Source organism: Salmo salar, chromosome 25 (assembly GCF_965601325.2).
Source record: "Salmo salar chromosome 25, fSalSal1, whole genome shotgun sequence".
Taxonomy (NCBI): Eukaryota; Metazoa; Chordata; class Actinopteri; order Salmoniformes; family Salmonidae; genus Salmo; species Salmo salar.
In genome coordinates, this window is record NC_138315.1 from 8707581 (window position 1) to 8728746 (window position 21166).

Here is a 21166-nt window from a genome sequence, read left to right on the forward strand (position 1 = left end):
ATATGCTATTGGAAAAATAATCATTTGGTTGTGTTTATGAAGGTCTTGGGTAACATTAGAATACGAAAAATACGAATACGAAAAAAACATTTCAATGAACACAATAGCATTTCCATTAGTTTATGTTACTGTAGACTATCAGCTGCCACATGCTCATGTGTGGAGTGCATGGAACAGTTATTCTTGGAAAATGTGATATTTTGAAATAGAGCTAATCTCTTCCATTTGGAGAGTTATTTGGAAACCTCAGAATCTGCTGTTTCTGATACTATATCGAAATCCTCCATGTAGTGTTGCAAAGCTACCGGTAATTTACCAAAGTTACCAGAATCTTTGTTAATTTTGGTAATTAACAGTTAATCTATGGCAATCTGGTAACTGGTATCTTTGGTAATTTATACTTGAATAACTAAACAACAAGTAATTCATATATACTATTCATTTTTTACATCTGTGTTCATATTGTCCATGAGTTTCTCGTGGTAGACCATATAGTAAAAGAGAAAATTGGTTTATATTAAGGATAATGTTTTACAGCTACATCATTAAATTGAATTGATTATTTTATATGTTAAAATTGCAATACAGAGGGCCAGAGATAATTACAGTCACTGGTCATAGTCTGAAGTACCCAAAAGGGCCACTAGATGTCTTGTGATAAATTACGTAAAATCCTTGAACGTTACCAAAATTCTGTAATTTACCCTCCATTTTACCCTTAACTGCATGTGACTCTATAGGAGGATTTGAAAAAGTAATTTTGTGGCGCTGCACTGAAAAAAATGACATCCTCTTAAAACTGCTTATAACACCAATTCTGTTTGTGATATCAAAATTCTAACATACTGTAAGTGTGTTAAATAGACCTACAGTATTTAGGAAAAGTCAAGGACAGAGGGGGCCATGACTTAAAAAATGGCACAGATATTTCCATTTTAAATTCGCATGCAGTCAAAATGACTGCCTCTGTGCTTCTATTGTTAAAGAGTGCATTGTATTTTAGGTAACTTAATTGAACTACCATTCAAATAATTTTCTAAGTCTCAAGCACTTTGACCATTTGGAAAAGAATGTTAGATATTATAGTGATTCATATTTCATCATTGAAATTTGAGACTGCACTTGACTGTAAAGAGCTGTAAAGCAGGTCAAAGTCAAGACTTGACTGTTAGATTGCGCTGTTGTATACACTGTTGTACACTATCACAGAACTGCTCCTGTGTACTGTTTTCTGTTATATGTCTTGTTATTTCACAAGCATCGGAAGAGGCTGTAGTTTGCTGTAAGGTTAGAAATACTGATACATCTTATTTTCTCATCACGCTTGTCTGTCAGAAAACTTTTTTAGTTGTGTGCAGGAAATTGACGTTTACATGAAGTGTGACTTCTGTCTTCTGCATAATTTTCTGCATAGGTTACTTTTTCCTGAGAGGAATCCAGGAAGTATGTGACATGTATTTCTGAGTTTTTTAATCACCCCTGGCAAATTTCTTTCAAGCATGTGTTCCGGCACAGTAGCCTTAAACATGTCTTTGCAATGTGCTGGTCCCAAGGTCAAAGTAAAATATGAACAGTAAGGTTAGTATTTGGTGTGTGTGTTAGCTAAGAGCATAATGATTCACAGTGTTGATAATAATGTATGATTGGTGAACCAGAGTTTTTGCTGGTCAGGTAAGGGCCCCATGCACAGCTGTAATTATTTAATTCAGTCCTCTAGGTCCCCACTTTGACCCAATGATTGACATGATGACATTATTGGTATATCTTTAAAGCCAGATGTTAAACCTGATCTACATGTGTTACTACAAAAATCTCCCCTGAAACCGACTAAATAGCCATGCAAAGAGACATCAAATGTAATTGGTAATTTAGAAAGGGGTGATTTAGAATACATTAGCCTCTCTCACCTCCCCCTAGTTGTTCTTGTTTAATGCAGTAATGTACTTAATTAACGTTTAAAAATCTTTGTCATTTGAATAACAACCTTGGGGCTAGGTTCCATTGTCAAATATGCAGCCTTCAGTGAAACATCATTATGAGCAAGAATGATTGAAGTTTATGACTTTGACCCTATGTTGCATTCCAACACCTTGGCAGCTGCAGAGCGACAGGTGTCTCGAACATTTTGCTGAGCTCATAATCGTCCAATTGCAAATGATTCATGCCATTGCAATGAAACTCCTTGATTGTCCATATGGCTGAAACGCTAAGATTTGAGGTACTTTTGTATTATTAGTAGGAAGGTTGAAGTTTAACTTTCATCCCATCAGCAGTGGGTGGAGAGTTTGCTGTTTTTCATAATGAAACAATTGCATTTGCATTTTTTGTGTGACACAGATGTTGATTTTTCCCCATGTATCAACTAATCCTGTTTTCCTCTTCCATTTCAGAATAAATTATGGAACAAAATGAGCAGCATCGAGGGGAGAGAGATAGAAAGAGAGGGCTATCAGCAGGCATGTAACCTACAGGGAGATGCATGATTACAATGGCTCATGGTCAAACAAAAGCACTATACCTACCTTTAGGAATAGAACTGCCCGTGAAAACATGTTTTGTCAACATATGAAGGCTAGAAGCCTGAAAGTTGCCCATTTCCTTCTGATGAGTTTCTGTCCACAGGACCCGAAGTGTTAAAATCAGCAAACTATTGATTTACAGTCACAAGCAATTATAATCATCATTGGACTTGGTTTGCTGGACTTGACACACATTAGCCTCTTCAGTAGCTTTACCAGTTCGCTCACACTTAGGTACTGTGCTGTAATTTCTAATTGCTTCTTATCTTATCAACTTAATTTTAGACAGATGGCGTGGGAAGAAGGCCACAATGACCTTCTCTCTTTCGGGAGTTTTATGAAAGGGATAGTTCACTCAATTTACAAAATATTGATTTCCTTACCCTGTAAGCAGTCTTTGGACAAGGTAAGACAGAATTCATGCTTTGGTTTTACTTACAGGGTAAAGTAAGGAATATGTAATTTAGTCATTTGGGTGAAGTATCTCTTTAACAGTTAGCAAAACAATACAGACTGACTTGCTAGGTTCTGTGCTGGGCAATATGCGGTTGGGTTATTTAGGAACAAAACCGATGCGTGCTCAACTTTGGGGCAATAATTCCAAAGGATTTTTGACAACGTGAAATATATTTAGTCTCCGAATGTTAATTGAAAACATACTTTTGCACAATAAGCACTTGTTGTTTTCTCTCAAATAGATAATTAAAGATATTGGGTAGCTAGCTAGCGAATTTTTGCCATATTAGCATAGACATACAGAAAGTCAAGCACCTCAAAATAAGACATGGTATCAAGAACAAGATACAATTAGCTGAAACAAACCACCTACGATTCCCCACATGGCAGCTTTTTGTCAATGTTGCTAGCTATCTGACCATTCAGAATCATAACAACTCATGGTCTTCTGCCCCATCAATGCACAGGCATAATTTTCTTGATGTTGTCAGGCAACCCGTCTATATGGACTGTCAACTGACACACAAAATCAGTGCGCAACAAACATAACTTCAAGGACGTCTGACTGGCTAATAAGCTATCAAACACAGAAGTACAGTATAGGCAGGATCTTCACTCATAACTGGGTCGTTCCACCTAAAAAATCACAAGAAAGAAGATTGACACCCACTATCTCAGATTGTTCTGAAATAGGTTCTGTAGTTAGTGACAAATTCCATTAACGTTCCTGAAACATTCTTTTGTTGAAATATAATTTGATCTCTGAGAAATTCAGCTAATTAATTGCACCCAAATTGTGCATTTTAATTGACAGGATTCTGATAATATTCAATAAATACAGTACCCAACATCCGATATGGACCAAAAATGGGATGACTCAAATGTATGTCACTACAATGAATAGATTCACCCTAAAACTGCATGAACAAGTAAATTAAAAAGCATGTTAGCTTTGTATATAACAAGTACTTTTAATGATGTGTTACACATTACTGAACTCTTGTATGTACAGTATACCTATGAACTCAGTTATACATAAGCGCAACATGAATATTGCTATGCAATCAGCTCAGGGAAATGCCATTACTCATTTAGGAAATATTTAAGAGATGGCTATATGGAAGTTATAAGCAGGTTTTCAATTCAACCCCAACACATGATTTTTGTATAATGTAATGTATATTTACAGTGCCTTCAGAAAGTATACACACCCTTTAACTTTTTGCACATTTTGTTGTTTATTCTTATTTACAATGAAACCCTCCCCTAACCCAGACAATGCTGGGCCAATTGTGTGCTGCCCTATGGGACTCCCAATCAAGGACAGTTGTGATACAGCCCAGGATCGAACCCGGGTCTATAGTGACGCTTCTAGCACTGCGATGCAGTACCTTAGACCCCTGCGCCACTCAGGATCCCTGTGTCACAGTCTGAGATTAAAATAGATTAAATTGAGGTTTGTTTGTCACTTGCCTACACACAATAACCCATAATTCCAAAGTAGAATTATGTTTTTTGAAATTTTTACAAATTAATAAAAAATGTGAAGCTGAAATGTATTCAACCCCTTTGTTATGGCAAGCCTAAATAAATTCCGGAGTACAAATTTGCAAAACAAGTCACATAATAAGTTGCATGGACTGACTGTGAATGACTGCCTCATCTTTGTACCCCACAAATACAATTATTTGTAAGGTCCCTGAGTCGAGCAGTATATTTCAAACACAGCGTCAACCACAAATGCCTTGTAAAGAAGGGCACCTATTGGTAGTTGGGTAAACACAACAGCTTCCGATGAAATTGCAGAGCGCCAAATTCAAATTAAATTACTATAAATATTTAACTTTCATGAAATCACAAGTGCAATACATCAAAATAAAGCTTAACTTGTTAATCCAGCCGCCATGTCAGATTTCAAAAACACTTTACGGCGAAAGCAAACCATGCAATTATCTGAGGACAGTGCTCAGCACACAAAACATTACAAACAGTTAGCAGCCAAGTAGATTAGTCACGAAAGTCAGTAATAGCAATAAAATTAATCACTTACCTTTGATGATCTTCGTATGGTTACACTCACAAGATGCCGGTTACACAATAAATGTTTGTTTTGTTCGATAAAGTCCCTCTTTATATCCAAAAACCTCCATTTGGTTGCCGCGTTTTGTTCAGTAATCCAATTGCTCAAATGCGGTCACAACGGGCAGACGAAAATTACAAATAGTATCCGTAAAGTTCATAGAAACATGTCAAACCATGTTTATAATCAATCCTCAGGTTGTTTTTAGCCTAAATAATCGATAATATTTCAACCGGACAATAGCGTCATCAATATAAAAAAAAAACAAGAAAGGTGCGCTCTCTGTCATGCGCAGTAACCAGCTCTGGGGACATCCCAGGGTCCACTCACTCAATGTGGTCATTCTCCCTCATTTTTCAGAATAAAAGCCTGAAACAATGTCTAAAGTCTGTTCACAACTAGTGGAAGCCATCGGGAACGCAATCTGGGTCATAACCATTTATATGGTCGATAGGCTTTCAATGGAAAAACACCCATTTCAAAATAATGGCACTTCCTGGAGGGATTTTCCTCAGGTTTTCGCCTGCCATATCAGTTCTGTTATACTCACAAATGTTATTTTAACCGTTTTGGAAACTATAGTGTTTTCTATCCAAATCTACCAATTATATGCATATCCTAGCTTCTGGGCCTGAGTAGCAGGCAGTTTACTTTGGGCACGCTTTTCATCCAAAATTCCGAATGCTGCCCCCTATCCTAAAAACATAGTTGCTGGAGAGGAAGGAAACAACACAGGGATTTCACCATGAGGCCAATGGTTACCGAGTCAAACAGTTACTGAGTTTAATGGCTGTGATAGGAGAAAACTGAGGATGGACAACATTAAAGTTACTCCACAATACTAACCTAAATGACAGAGTGAAAAGAAAGAAGCCTGTACAGAATAAAAAATATTACAAAACATGCATCCTGTTTGCAATAAGGCACTAAAGTAAAACTACAAAAATTATAGCAAAAAAATGTACTTTATGTCTTGAATACAACACAACACATCACTGAGTACCATTCTTCACATGTTCAAGCATGGTGATGTGTGTAGGTGAGAGAAAAAACAATTTAATCAATTTTGAATTCAGGCTGTAACACAACAAAATGTGCAATAATTTAAAGGGTATGAATACGTTTTGTATAAACTTTATATGTATAAAATAACTGAGGTATTGCGTTTAGGCAACTCACTTTTAAGCTCCAAATATAATGCATATTGTGTACTCTACTGATCTTTTCATTGTTACGAATGCATCCTGACATGTTTGGCTGCTATATGAAATGTTTTGCTTCCCTAACCCTTTTTTAAATTGTTTCCCTACCTTGACTTTTATACATTGTGATGACCATTTACCCCAGGGTGGTCTCTCTCCTCCTGGGTATACAGTAGTGCATAATCAGTCCTGGTAACCTGGGGTATTTTAGACACCACACCAGAAGCAGAATAAGGACATAACAAAAATATATTAGCACTGTTGTGACCTATTGTATTGCCCCCATATTCCCAACCAACCATAGTCCATCCTACGTCACCACTTATGACAAAATGTGTAAATGTAGTATGACAGAAAACAACTTTGGGCTTTCTGAGAAGCAAGCCAAAAATTCCCTAAAACTTTTGGGATACATATCAGGTCAATTTTCTATATGACTACAGAGATAGTCTCTATTGATACTCCCTATAAAGAGACATTAAAGAGGCAATCTGCATTTCAACAAAAACAAATTTTCTGAGCTACTGTTTTGGTAAAGAAATCTGAGGTGTGGGGCTGGAGAAAAGTAACAACTTTCACATTCATAGACAGAGATGGGTGCAAGGACTGAGCATACATGAGATTCTAATTATTGTGTTAATCATGTTTTGAGGCTGTACAGTATTTGCTTACAATTAAACAATGGAGTAAAACAAGCTTACATTTTGGTTTGACAGTTGAACTAAGCTAATTAGGAATTTATATTCAATACAATCACAGATTGCCCTTTTAACCCTTATGTATGAAACATAAACTATTGTGTAACGTTAATTGACGACTATGAAATATTTTTGCCAACAGATTAAAGTATTACAATTTCAAACAAAATAAGTAATTTGCATAGATGCCATAAATACCTATGAAATACTACTGCTTTCCTCTAATGCACACTTACAAATGTATATCACTGTTTATACTCATGATAACCCTTTAATTGTTGCAATATTGCATTTATTTTTAAGAAAATATGAATAACTGTTAATTGATGTTTTATGAGTATAGTAATATACATGTGTACTAGCCATTTAAGCAATTCTAACGAGTCAATGAAGTCTTCCGACATGATACTGGTTGTGAGAGCATGAAGTCTTTGTTTTGATATTGTTCATATTAATGGAGAGAGTCAATTTCGAAAAACTATTGTATTTTTTTAGTATTCATGTCTTAAAACCCATTATTTGTATACTGTACATAAGTATGGTGATTACAATGTTCTTTACAATTCATCCTCAGCTGTCTGTTTTTCTAAGAACTCAATGCCGGTTATGTTCCTCTGTGATAATGTGTCCGATGTTTGACAATACTATCCTCTGTTCTATCCAAAACCTATCAGGGTGAAATAAACTATTTCAGCACTTATGGTGTTGCTACCACCAGGGGACATTGTTATGTCACAAAAACCTGACAACGCCAACTGGTTAACTGTAAAAGATTAGAGTTCTAGTGACCAGTTGGGAACCACAGTAACCATGAAACACAAGGAAGCAAGAGTTCAGCAAAAAGCATGAACATTTATTTAAAACAATAGGTAGATTGGAAATGTATCAAAATTATGTAGGCCACCCACTAAAGGGGTTAGTGTGGAATCGATTACACTCAACAACAACAAAAAATAGTTTCTCCTGTTTTAGGGGATAAGGCAATTCTGGCAGCGTGCCAGCTCCGAGCCTCATTTTACTCCGGTTCTGTCCACTCATCTGTGGGCCTGAGGCACAAAGAAACAAGGAAAAGCAAATATTTCTCAACTGTTGGCTCATTATTCACAAGGTTGAGGAATTGTTGCTCTCATGATAATCACCTATAACAGTAACAGTCCAGTATTCAAATAAATAGATACAGTAATAATCCAATCCACATCAATTGTCAATACTTTAAAATAATTTGTCCTTCCTTTTAAAAGCAGTGAGCCAGGTATTGCAGGTACGTTAAAAAGGAGTGAGATTAAAAGACAGCAATATTGGTCCTTTGACAGGCATTTAACGTTTCACTTCCCTGTTTACTTTGTGAACCAGTCCGGATTTTGACGCTGATCAGTCTGATGCGCCTTCAAAACTTCATCGTAGCTCCGCTCCGTTTTTCCAGTTCCAGTGTTTCGCAAGAGGTCCTTCCTCGTCTCTGTCCCAAACCATTCTGGCACACCTTCTTCTTCTTCCTCAAGTTGCATCGCACTGAGCGCCTGCTCCCTCTGATCTGAAAAAACACAAACAAACATCACAAGTCCACTTTGGGTTCATTCTGGCACATGTTGCTACCATGGCCTTTAAATAAACACCTCAATCTGGTCATGCACCAATGGGAATGTACTGTACATTGAATTATTGATACTTGCATTCTCACGAGGGGCTGAGAAATTCAGGGAAGTGGTGTGCTCCTGTATTCCCTCCGTAGTAACACTCCAATGTTGACAGCGATGTTCCTGTGAGTAAACAGTGGAACTTCCAACAAGGGTAAGTGAAACAGTGCAAAAAAGGTGTGATCAAGCCATCTTACGGTGGAATGTACAACTAAGACCTCATTATCATTTTGTTTTTGTCATTTCAGGACAGTTATAGTGTTATATTGACCAAAATAAATGTGTGTGATTGTTAAAAGTATTTATGTCTGTGTGAACAGTCAATGTGGTTTGTGAGGGCATTAGTACATACACTGGCAATATACTGTAAGTACAGAATCGGCTTGCAGTGTATACTGTACATAATAGACTTACAAAGCTGTCACATTGCCTTAACACCACTGTTGAGAGTTAAGTCCATGGGTCAAATAATCATTGATTACCACAGTGACTCGAATCTCACCTTTGTGAAAGCTCACCTGTCTTTTCTCCCAAATCTGTCTTAGAATGTGGATCTACTGTACTTCTAAAGAATCCATTGAAAGTGAAAGTACCTTTAACCTTGAGCAGTGACAGCTGTCAGGAAAGATGACTTAAGTCCTGGCTCTAAGTCACTGTGACACATGCCTTCCCTTTGATGAATAGATCTTGATTCAGCATGAACCCCGGGATTCTTTTTCCAACAGGCAAAATGTACGTGGCAGCTAAGGTTTTGCTATTGGTTTGAAAGTCTCTCTCCACATCTTGATCCTGTTGACCTACCATATTTAAATTCAGCATCTGAACCGGCAGAGACCTTTAGTTCAATGTTATTTGAAGGTCTGTTTGTTGTATATTTGAACATTTGATACAGTGCCTTGCGAAAGTATTCATCCCCCTTGGCGTTTTTCCTATTTTGTTGCATTACAACCTGTAATTTAAATTGATTTCTATTTGGATGTCATGTAACAAAATAGTCCAAACTGGTTTAGTAAAATGAAAAAAAAAAGGTACAAAAAATATGAAAAAATGAAATAAATGATTAAAGAATAAATAACGGAAAAGTGGTGCGTGCGTGTGTATTCACCCCCTTTGCTATGAAGCCCCTAAATAAGATCTGGTGCAACCAATTACCTTCAGAAGTCACATAATTAGTTTTAAAAAAGTCCACCTGTGTGCATTCTAAGTGTCACATGATCTCAGTATATATACACCTGTTCTGAAATGCCCCAGAGTCTGCAACACCACTAAGCAAGGAGCACCACCAAGCAAGCAGCACCATGAAGACCAAGGAGCTCTCCAAACAGGTCAGGGACAAAGTTGTGGAGAAGTACAGATCAGGGTTGGGTTATAAAAATATATCAAAAACTTTGAACATCCCACCGAGCACCATTAAATCCATTATTAAAAAATTGAAAGAATATGGCACCACAACAAACCTGTCAAGAGCGGGCCTCCCACCAAAACTCACGGACCAGGCAAGAAAGGCATTCATCAGAGAGGCAACAAAGAGATCAAAGATAACCCTGAAGGAGCTGCAAAGCTCCACAGCAGAGATTGGAGTATCTGTCCATAGGACCACTTCAAGCCTTACACTCCACAGAGCTGGGCTTTACGGAAGAGTGGCCAGAAAAAAAGCCATTGCTTAAAAAAAAAGATAAGCAAACACGTTTGGTGTTCGTCAAAAGGCATGTGGGAGACTCCCCAAACATATGGAAGAAGGTACCCTGGTCAGATGAGACTAAAATTTAGCCTTTTGGCCATCAAGGAAAACACAATGTCTGGTGCAAACCCAACACCTCTCATCACCCTGAGAACACATCCCAACAGTGAAGCATGATGGTGGTGGCAGCGTCATGCTGTGGGGATGTTTTTCATCGGCAGGGACTGGGAAACAGGTCAGAACTGAAGGAATGATCGATGGTGCTAAATACAGTGAACTTCTTGAGGGAAACCTGTTTCAGCCTTTCAGAGATTTGAGACTGGGACGGGGGTTCACTTTCCAGCAGGACAATGATCCTAAGCATACTGCTAAAGCAACACTCGAGTGGTTTAAGGGGAAACATTTAAATGGCTTGGAATGGCCTCGTCAAAGCCCAGACCTCAATCCAATTGAGAATCTGTGGTATGACTTAAATATTGCTGTACACCAGCGAAACCCATCCAACTTGAAGGAGCAGGAGCAGTTTTGCCTTGAAGAATAGGCAAAATTCCCAGTGGCTAGATGTGCCAAGGTTATAGAGACATACCCCAAGAGACTTGCAGCTGTAATTGCTGCAAAAGGTGGCTCTACAAAGTATTGACTTGGGGCGGTGAATAGTTATGCACCCTCAAGTTTTCAGTTTTTTTGTCTTTTCTTATTTGTTTCACAATAAAAAAAAATATTTGGCATCTTCAAAGTGGTAGGCATGTTGTGTAAATCAAATGATGCAAATCCCCCCCCCCAAAAAAAATCTATTTTAATTCCAGGTTGTAAGGCAAGAAAATAAGAAAAATGCCAAGGGGGTGAATACTTTCTAAGCCACCGTAGTTTCTGATATTTTCCTTGCTGTCCAAGCCAATGCCTCAAAGGTTAAGCGCTCGATTCAATCCCTACCAAAGTTCAGCGCTATAGGGCGCTTGAAATGTAAAGCTAATTTTCAATTTAGCCGACATATGCAACATTTGCCGGGAACGCAGTCTCTGCTAAGATGGGAACATCTTAGCAGAGAATTAAACCCGCATTAAACCCGTCTTTAAATGCCAATCGAGTACAATGTGGAACTTTGGCAATAGAGATTGAATCCAGCCCTTAGTAACAATGAGTTGGATGTTATTTTCAACTAAATACAAAGATCTTGTTTCAGTTAACCCCCAAGGGGGTTTATTTAAAAAAGTCATAATAAAAGTAGTCGGAATCCACAAAAACTTTTTGGCTTACTGAGGCCAATTAACAGATTTTGAGCTCTAATGAAGCAGGGTATTCTTAACAATTAACAGTCTCTTGATGGGCAATTATGGAGGAATAAATAAAGCTAATTAACTTAACTCAGTAGCCTAAGTCAAGAGCAACTCCTCAATAGCCCTCTGATCCTGTCAAGAGGGTTTGATGGAGGGTGAAAACAAGTCTGTCTATCTCTTGAAAGGTCATCATTAATAATAAGAATATGTTCTTAATTGACTTACCGATACGTGTTTTTATAAAGGTTTGATAAATAAACTACAAACCATTTTGAAAAGAAAGGAACAGTGCATTAAACAGTGCATAGGCTACTATACGGTATATACCTCTTGTTGATTAAAGTCTTAGTCATTCTGATGGAACATTTGAAGGTTGACATAGAGTATACATTCACAGTGTTCCTTGTGAAGATGTCGTTAACCTTCACACAGGAACATGTGGGCAGGTGTAGACAGCCATCTAGTGCAAATTAGTTTGGAGCCTGGAAAGAGTAAATTGACGTGGAGCGCAATTCAGCAGCGCGAGACATGGTGTTAGATGGTTTTCTAGGGGAAATTGCAGCACAGTTTGAAACTATTATTCAGAAAAAGCACCATGCTGTACTATTTCTGATTTCTCTAAGCAGAAAAAGGTACTGTATCTTATCTACTATGACCCTTTCTACATTCATAGTACATTTTGCAGTGATAAATCAACACTTAAAGAGTTCATTTTAGCACTACCTCAGATAACAAATGGTCTCACTATATGCTTTCATTACACTTGTCGGTGTTACTCAAATATAACACAATAGGGTAATTAACACTCACAGTGTTATTTAAATTCAACACTGGTGTTAATCTAAAGGTAACTCCCATTAGTGTTCAACAAAAACACTGTTACAGTAAATCATTTGGGGCTTTTTCTTAACACTGTGTGGTGTAAAGCGTAATTTGCAAATTTCCCATGGTGCCTTCCCTTTTTCGAGTGACGTATAGAGTCACCACCCATTACTTTATTTGTTAGTGACAGAGACATGATTGTTGAATTCTTTGCTTGCAAAGGCCTGTGGCTTTTACCAAATGAGTACATAGGTGATTGTTATCATAAAACCTTTTTGAAAATACATTACATACAGTGAATCATAAAGCCTTACTTTGATGGCCTAGTTTTACCCTAAGACAGTAATGTTAGGAAATTCCAAGTTTACAGGCCACATCAAGCCTGCAAGTCACATTATGATGGCTGGCAAAGTGATGTGTAATTCGTATTGGAATCCAGCCAGAGATTGGATATCCAACAGTTGGCATTTTTATTCACCCACAACCTGCATTCAGAATGACTGTCAGGGTTAGGAACATAGATAAAGGAGCCTACCTAAACCATTTAAACCGGAACAACCATTTCATTAACAGGTGCAATAAATCTAACTAACGGATTGGATTTGTTTAGAAAATGAATGCTATTTATCATTGATTAATCAAGATTAATCGCTCAATCTAGATGAATCAATCATTCAATCAATGTGCATGCAAAAACACAGATTTTAAAAACAATAAAAAAATGATTTTACCTGCAGTAGAGCATGCTGGGAAATACTGCGGCTTGCGAAACTATTCACCCCCTTGGAATTTTTCTTATTTTGTTACCTTACAACCTGGAATTAAAATGGACTTTTGAGGGGTTTGTATCATTTGATTTACACAACATTCCTACCACTTTGAAGATGCTAAATATTTTTTATTGTGAAACAAGCAAGAAATAAGACAAAAAAATTGAAAACTTGAGCTTGCATAACTATTCATCCCCCTAAAGTTAATACATTGTAGAGCCACCTTTTGCATCAATTACAGCTGCAAGTATCTTGGGGTATGTCTCTATAAGCTTGGCACATCTAACCATTGGGGTTTTTGCCCATTCTTCAAGACAAAACTGCCCCAGCTCCTTGAAGTTGGAAGGGTTCCGCTGGTGTACAGCAATCTTTAAATCATACCACAGATTCTCAATTGGATTGAGGTCTGGGCTTTGACTAGGCCATTACAAGACATTTAAATGTTTCCCCTTAAACCACTTTAGTGTTGCTTTAGCAGTATGATTAGGGTTATTGTCCTGCTGGAAGGTCTTAAATCTCTGGAAGACTGAAACAGGTTTCCCTCAAGAATTTCCCTGTATTTAGCACCATCCATCAATCCTTCAATTCTGACCAGTTTCCCAGTCCCTGCCGATGAAAAACATCGCCACGGCATGATGCTGCCACCACCATGCTTCACTGTGGGGACGATATTCTCGGGGTGGTGAGAGGTGTTGGGTTTGCACCAGACATTGTGTTTTCCTTGATGGCCAAAAATCTCCATTTTAGTCTCACCTGACCAGAGTACCTTCTTCCATATGTTTGGGGAGTCTCCCACATGCTTTTTGGCAGACATCAAATGTTTTTGCTTATTTTTTTCTTTAAGCAATGGCTTTTTTTCTGGCCACTCTTCCGTAAAGCCCAGCTCTGTGGCGTGTACGGTTTAAACTGGTCCTATGGACAGATACTCCAATCTCCAATGTGGAGCTTTGCAGCTCCTTCAGGGCTATCTTTGGTCTCTTTGTTGCCTCTCTGATTAATGCCCTCCTTGCCTGGTCCATGAGTTTTGGTGGGCAGCCCTCACTTGGCAGGTTTGTTGTGGTGCCATATTCTATCCATTTTTTAATGATGGATTTAATGGTGCTCCGTGGGATGTTCAGAGTTTTGTATATGCACTTCTCCACAACTTTGGTGCCCCTTGCTTATTGGTGTTGCAGACTCTGGGGCCTTTCAGAACAAGTGTATATATACTGAAATTATGTGACAGATCATGTGACACTTAGATTGCACACAGGTGGACTTTATTTAACTAATTATGTGACTTCTGAAGGTAATTGGTTGCACCAGATTTTATTTAGGGGCTTCATAGCAAAGGGGGTGAATATATATGCATGCACCACTTTTTTTGTCTTTCATTTTTTTTTATTTTTTGAAAGAAGTCATTTTTTTCATTTCACTTCACCAATTTGGACTATTTTGTGTATGTCCATTACATGAAATCCAAATAAAGATCCATTCAAATTACAGGTTGAAATGCAACAAAATAGGAAAAACGCCAAGGGGGATGAGTACTTTTGCAAAGCACTGTATGATAATGATCGGTGTGGTTTTGGTTGGGACTGTTTTACTCTCCACAGTGTAAAACAATATCTCTGATTATCAACACCAACAAAGCGGTGCTTTTTACACCACTCTTACAGAGTGAATTTAACTCCTGAATCAACATTAGAAATGTTACACAAAAAATCAACACAACCATGCAATCATAATGGAAAAGCATATCTCATTGTGTTCATATGCATGAATACTGATTAGGCATACAAAAAAGCAATATACATGGGCAAATTGGCTATCTGGCAATTCTAGAAATTGCCAGAAGAGCCGGACAATCTTTTATTGGGGTGGGCTGGTAAAAAAAACAACATCTCTATAAATGAATAAAAATTAAAGACATGTCCTGCGGCCCACGGGCCATTTTTAAAAAAATTACTTTTGCGCAATTTCTCTGTTTCATAATAATCTATATTCAGCATTTGGCTGACCAGCGGTCAACGGCCGGCCCCCCTACCAAGATGTGCCGGTCCGGTGTTCTGATTGGCTGAGCTGAGGAGGCGCAAATTCACATTCAAAGTCAAATATGACCCGATTCAGGAAACTAGGCGTATGTCCCAAGTCACGACTTCACAGGAGAGCCGTTTGAACGTAAAAAATATTTTTTTATCAAAATGCCTTCTCGAACGTGAACTTTCATGTGCCTTAAAACCTGTTGAGGACAGACGTTCCGCTAGCGGAACGCCTCACCAATATCCAATGGTAGAGCGTGGTGCGAAATATAAAAACCTTAAAAATGCTATAACTTCAATTTCTCAAACATATGACTATTTTACACCATTTGAAAGATAAGACTCTCGTTAATCCAACCACATTGTCCGATTTCAAAAAGGCTTTTCAGCGAAAGCAAAACATTAGATTATGTCAGGAGAGTACCCAGCCCAAAATAATCACACAGCCATTTTCAAAGCAAGCATATATGTCACAAAAACCCAAACCACAAATAAATGCAGCACTAACCTTTGATGATCTTCATCAGATGACACTCCTAGGACATTATGTTATACAATACATACATGTTTTGTTCAATGAAGTTCATATTTATATATAAAAAAACAGCTTTTTACATTAGCATGTGATGTTCAGAACTAGCATTCCCACCAAAAACGTCCGGTGAATTTGCTAAATTACTCATCATAAACGTTGACAAAATACATAATTATTTTAAGAATTATAGATACAGAACTCCTTTATGCAACCGCTATGTCAGATTTTAAAATTGCTTTTCGGCGAAAGCACATTTTGCAATATTCTGAGTACATAGCTCAGCCATCACAGGCTAGCTATTCAGACACCCGCCAACTTCGGGGCTCACTAAACTCAGAATTACTATTAGAAAAATTGTATTACCTTTGCTGTTCTTCGTCAGAATGCACTCCCAGGACTTCTACTTCAACAACAAATGTTGTTTTTGTTCCAAATAATCCATAGTTATATCCAAATACCTCCGTTTTGTTTGTGCGTTCAGGTCACTATCCAAAGGGTAACGCGCGAGCGCATTTCGTGACAAAAAATGTCAAAATGTTCCATTTCCGTACTTAGAAGCATGTCAAACGCTGTTTAAAATCTATTTTTATGCTATTTTTCTCATAAAATAGTGATAATATTCCAACCGGACAATGTTGTATTCATTCAAAGAGGAAAATAAAAAAATTGCGAGGTCTCGTGAACGCGCATCTCCAGTCTCTCTGTCACCAGGCAGTCCACTGACAAACTGTGCTGCTGTTATCTGCCCAGAGACAGGAGATGCGTCAATCCGGTTTCTGAAGGCTTTAGAGAGCCAATGGAAGCCTTAGAAAATGTCATGTAACAGCTCAGATACTGTAATTTCGATAGAGATGCAACAGAAGGACTACAAATTGTCAGACAGGCCACTTCCTGCTTGGAATCTTCTCAGGTTTTGACCTGCCATATGAGTTCTGTTATACTCACAGACACCATTCAAACAGTTTTAGAAACCTTAGAATGTTTTCTATCCAAATCTACTAATTATGTGCATATTCTTGTTTCTGGGCAAGAGTAGTAACCAGATTAAATCGGGTACGTTTTTTATCCGGCCGTGAAAATACTGCCCCCTATCCACAACAGGTTATTAATAACAAACCTGTACACCATCTGTAAATACGAATAAAATTGTTACATTACGAGACTTCTTGGTTAAGCCACAGAAAAAGTGAGCAACCTTCCCACTAGCCATGATTGGCTGAGATAATGAGTGGGCTGTACATGCCCAGAGAGGAGTTCGGATTGGTCTGCCATAATGAAGGCGTCTGTCTATTTGAGCTCTTCAGTCTGTGTTGGTAATCCTGTCGAACAGGGCTTTTTTATGTATTGTGTAGTGGAGCTGCATAAGTGTTGCTCTCCATTTTCTGGAGGATCAAGTTTTGAAATCAGTGGAATTAGAGTATGATAGCTAAAGAGATGGAGAAACACCTGTCTCCGGATATCATCTTCAAACTAAGGACAACCGTGGTATGGCTTTCCTGACAGGGAGACGCGTCCATGATGCATGTTGATGTACAGTATACAGGTAAGATAGTCTAGCGTTAGATACACTAGCTACATTTTAAGATATTTTGTGTTCATAATTTTGACAGAAAGTGGTTTCTTTTCAAGCTAAAGTGTATTATTAGCTGGCTGGCTCCCTAGCTGACGTTATGATTTGTTTCCAAGAGCCGTTTTCTTTTCTAGTTAGAGCCTTATGTTAGGCAGTGTTGGAACTTTGTTCATTGTTGTTAACTAGCTAACTTTAGCTGGCTGGCTTGTTAGCTAACATTACGTGACGTGCGTACAACACTCGTTGAATATGGCCGGTGTCAGTAAACGTCTGCAAAAAAACTCTAATGAAATTGTTGCCAGCAGAGCTGGTTAGGCTGTTTTCATGTTATCCAGAGGTAAACAAATGATCAGCCAGAGCATCAAGTGTACGCTCCGGGAGCGAAACGAGATGGGTGGGGCTAAATCTTAAGGTGCTGAATGGGTGTAGGCAAAGAAGAGCTCTTCACTAGATACCAAAACATTAAAGCCGATTTTCTCAAAAGTGAGTTACTTTCCCATTGTTTGTCAAATGCAGTGTATGATATACCATTTTGTAGCTCTCTGCTTTAATCCAATGTAAAAAAAAAATCACAATTTCACATAAGACCAAATCCCGGTGGTGAGTCACAAATGCAATCATCAAAGAGAGTGATACCTGTTCTGACTCTGTCAGTCACTCAGTCAGAATAGAGAAATTGAAATGTGGCACGGTGATGTGGGCTGATGTGACTAAAATGCCAGGGCTGAATTTTTGTCCCAGTCCGCCCCTGGTTATAGATTACTTTAAAGCACTGGAAATCTGATTAAAATCATAACACATAATCATATCACATTGTACACTTGCGACCGCCACTCCCCTCCCAGTTATCTCTGGCAAGTGCAGTGGCTGGTCTCACTGTCGAATCAGAGGCACGCAGCACTGAACGTTTAGGAGGCTACCATGGACTTTCGTGGGATCCATAAATGGACTGTGCACTGCTCGCAACATCACCAGGTCTAATGTGTCCCTCCCAAGCGACACAATCGAAAGAATGCGGCTGCTTACTTACACAACTTTGTTCTGGTTTATCCTCAAATCAGGTATGTTACCCACGGGATTTGTTAACTGTAACGCTGCAAACCGTTTTGGAATGCAATGGATAGTCTACCTAAATTATGTGTAATACCAGAGGATATGAGTCTAACTGGAGTAGGTATAGTATTAATAACGTGTTTGGTTTTACTAATTGTTTTAACGCTCTAACAATATTTGGAGAGGAATATAAGCTCAGGGTGGGTCATTGATGGTCAGTAGGTTACCCTGGTGCGCAAGCAATTTGGTTATTTTGAAAGGGGGGGGAAAGTTGATAATAACATATTCGGTAGTTGTTACTTCTCTGTGATATTTCCTACTGCGTCTTTACGCACGGTTTGGCACTGTTGATGTGGGAACGCAAAATGATTATCTTTACACCAGTGTGTGGATGTCAAGAGAATGAGACAAGCATGCTTTCAGTTGGAAACACTGTTCGAAATGTAACAAAATGTGGAAAAGTCAAGGGGTCTGAATACTTTCCGAATGCACTGTATGTTTGAGACCAACGCATGGCCGTGGCTGTGTGAGAAGCGTGTCTGTGTCTCTCAGAACTGAAACGAGATTCACGTTCTATGATCTCTCTCCCTCACTCTGCTCTGATAGACATGAATGAGCCGGCAACTCTCATCTCTTCAGCGTTGCACGTCATCATTTATTTCCTTATAGAACAACACAATCTCACACTCAATTCGTTAAAATATGTACAAAAAGTATTTCAGCAGATGTTTTGCCTTTTTATGTGGTTTTGTGTCGCTTAATTCATGTGAAAATACACTCATTTTTGTTCGACTTAATTTGCTGGAAAATACACACATTTTTGTGCGACTTCATTCATAGGAAAATGCATTTTTGGGGGGCAAACTGGAAAAAGCTTTTGAAAGTTATTGGAGCAATGTGTTTTGGGTAATGGTGTTCTACAAAGTTTTTTTTGTGTCCCACATTTATTTATATATATATAAAAAAAACGTGTTAACAACCCGATATTGTTAATCAACCAGGTCGTCACCAAAATACTTATAATAAAATAGTAGCCTTAAGTTTTTTTTATTTATTATTCATGACAATGCTGTTTTCTGTGCTGTTTTTTTTCTTAATACTTTGGGATACTGGTGCTATGTCGGATTTATGAGGGTTGCTAATTTAGGGTTGCCAAATTGGGGTTATAGCTGTATTTGTCCGTTTTTTTGTGGTATTGAGGAAGGTATTTGATTGGGGAAACGGGATACATTTCCGTTATGGGAAATTAATTAATCAATAAATGTGGGGAAACAGAAGACCTGCAAAATAAATCTGTTTGGTTTAAATTCCCCTAGTGCAACTGCAGGGTATTTGCAATTATAACGAGTCTGGACAATGATCAATTAAGCCATATCAATGCAGTTAAACAGGTTAATGTAAAATAATGAATTATGTTTGCTTACACTAAAGGCACTTCCAAGGCCGTTTCATGATGATTATTACGGCCATGTCAATTATGTTATATACTTAGGCTATTGTAACAAGGCATATGCCAGCATTGTAGGCCTACTGCCTCCGCCCACAGGACTACTAGGCTTTCATGTCAACGGCTGTTAGATCCCACTTTGCCATGTATGAGCCCTGGTTAGAGTCCCTGTTGCAGTTTCTTCTGCTATATTGTTGGAAGCGTTGGGCTCACGTCCAGCTCACATCTGGTTAAGTGATCGAGTGGTGGGAAGCATTCTGTTTTTCAACATTGTGTTGGGTGTAATTACATTGATATATCTAGTGAACAATGGATAAGCAACAATAGGCATGACAGATACAAGTAGTCACTACAGGTGTCACGTCCTGACCAGTAAAAGGGGTCATTTGTCATTGAAGTATGGTCAGGGCGTGGCAGGGGGTGTTGTTTTTGTGTGTTTTGGGGTTGGTTTGTTTCATGGGGATTTGTTCTAGTTTTCATTTTCTATGTTCATTTTCTATGTGTGGCCGAGTATGGTTTCCAATCAGAGGCAGGTGTCTTTCGTTGTCTCTGATTGGAAGCCATACTTAGGCAGCCTGTTTTTTCCTGTGGGTTGTGGGTGGTTGTTTTCCGTATAGTCTATGTTACCTTACGGAACTGCCGTTTGTCGTTTTGTTATTTTTTGTTTGTGTTCACTTTATAAAATAAAAGAACATGAGCACTCAACACGCTGCGCTTTGGTCTAATCCTTCCGACGCTTGTGACAACAGGTATGATGAAGCCTTACATCAAAGTTGCCTGAAGCGGAATGGAAAGTGCTATGCCCTGACCAGTTATTCAGAAGAAAATCCTCTGTGTCTAAACATTTACATAAGTTAACTTACCAGTATGGACCCAAAACAAAGTCATGATACACATTTATTAACAACCTGTTGAAAGTGTTATTACAACCATGGTGTTCTTTTGTTACTGAAGCTTCTCATCTAATAACCTGGCAATGATTCACATCATATGGGTCGACAAATAATGTAAGTATGTTATTTAGCAAAACACAACTATACTTTTTTTAGGATGCAAACCAGTAATATTAATCATTGTTGATCCATCCTGTTCTGATCTAATGAGATGGATGAAGGATTTCCTATGGCCTAGAATCGAGGCCTTTCCCAGTCATGACGGATGAAACTATGGCCCTCTTGGTTCTCATTGGCGAAGACTGAACTCAAGTTAGGGGTTATATGTCAGACTCTCCTTTACCACTTTACCCAGATGTTAAACCCCAGAGGAAATACACCCTTTTTAAGGTGATATAACTTGTAGTATTTTTATAGAGCTGTGAAACCCGTAGACGAATGGCTTGAGACTGAGCATATCTCACTGGAAATTGCTGCTGACATTGAACATAGCTTAAGGTTAGGGTAT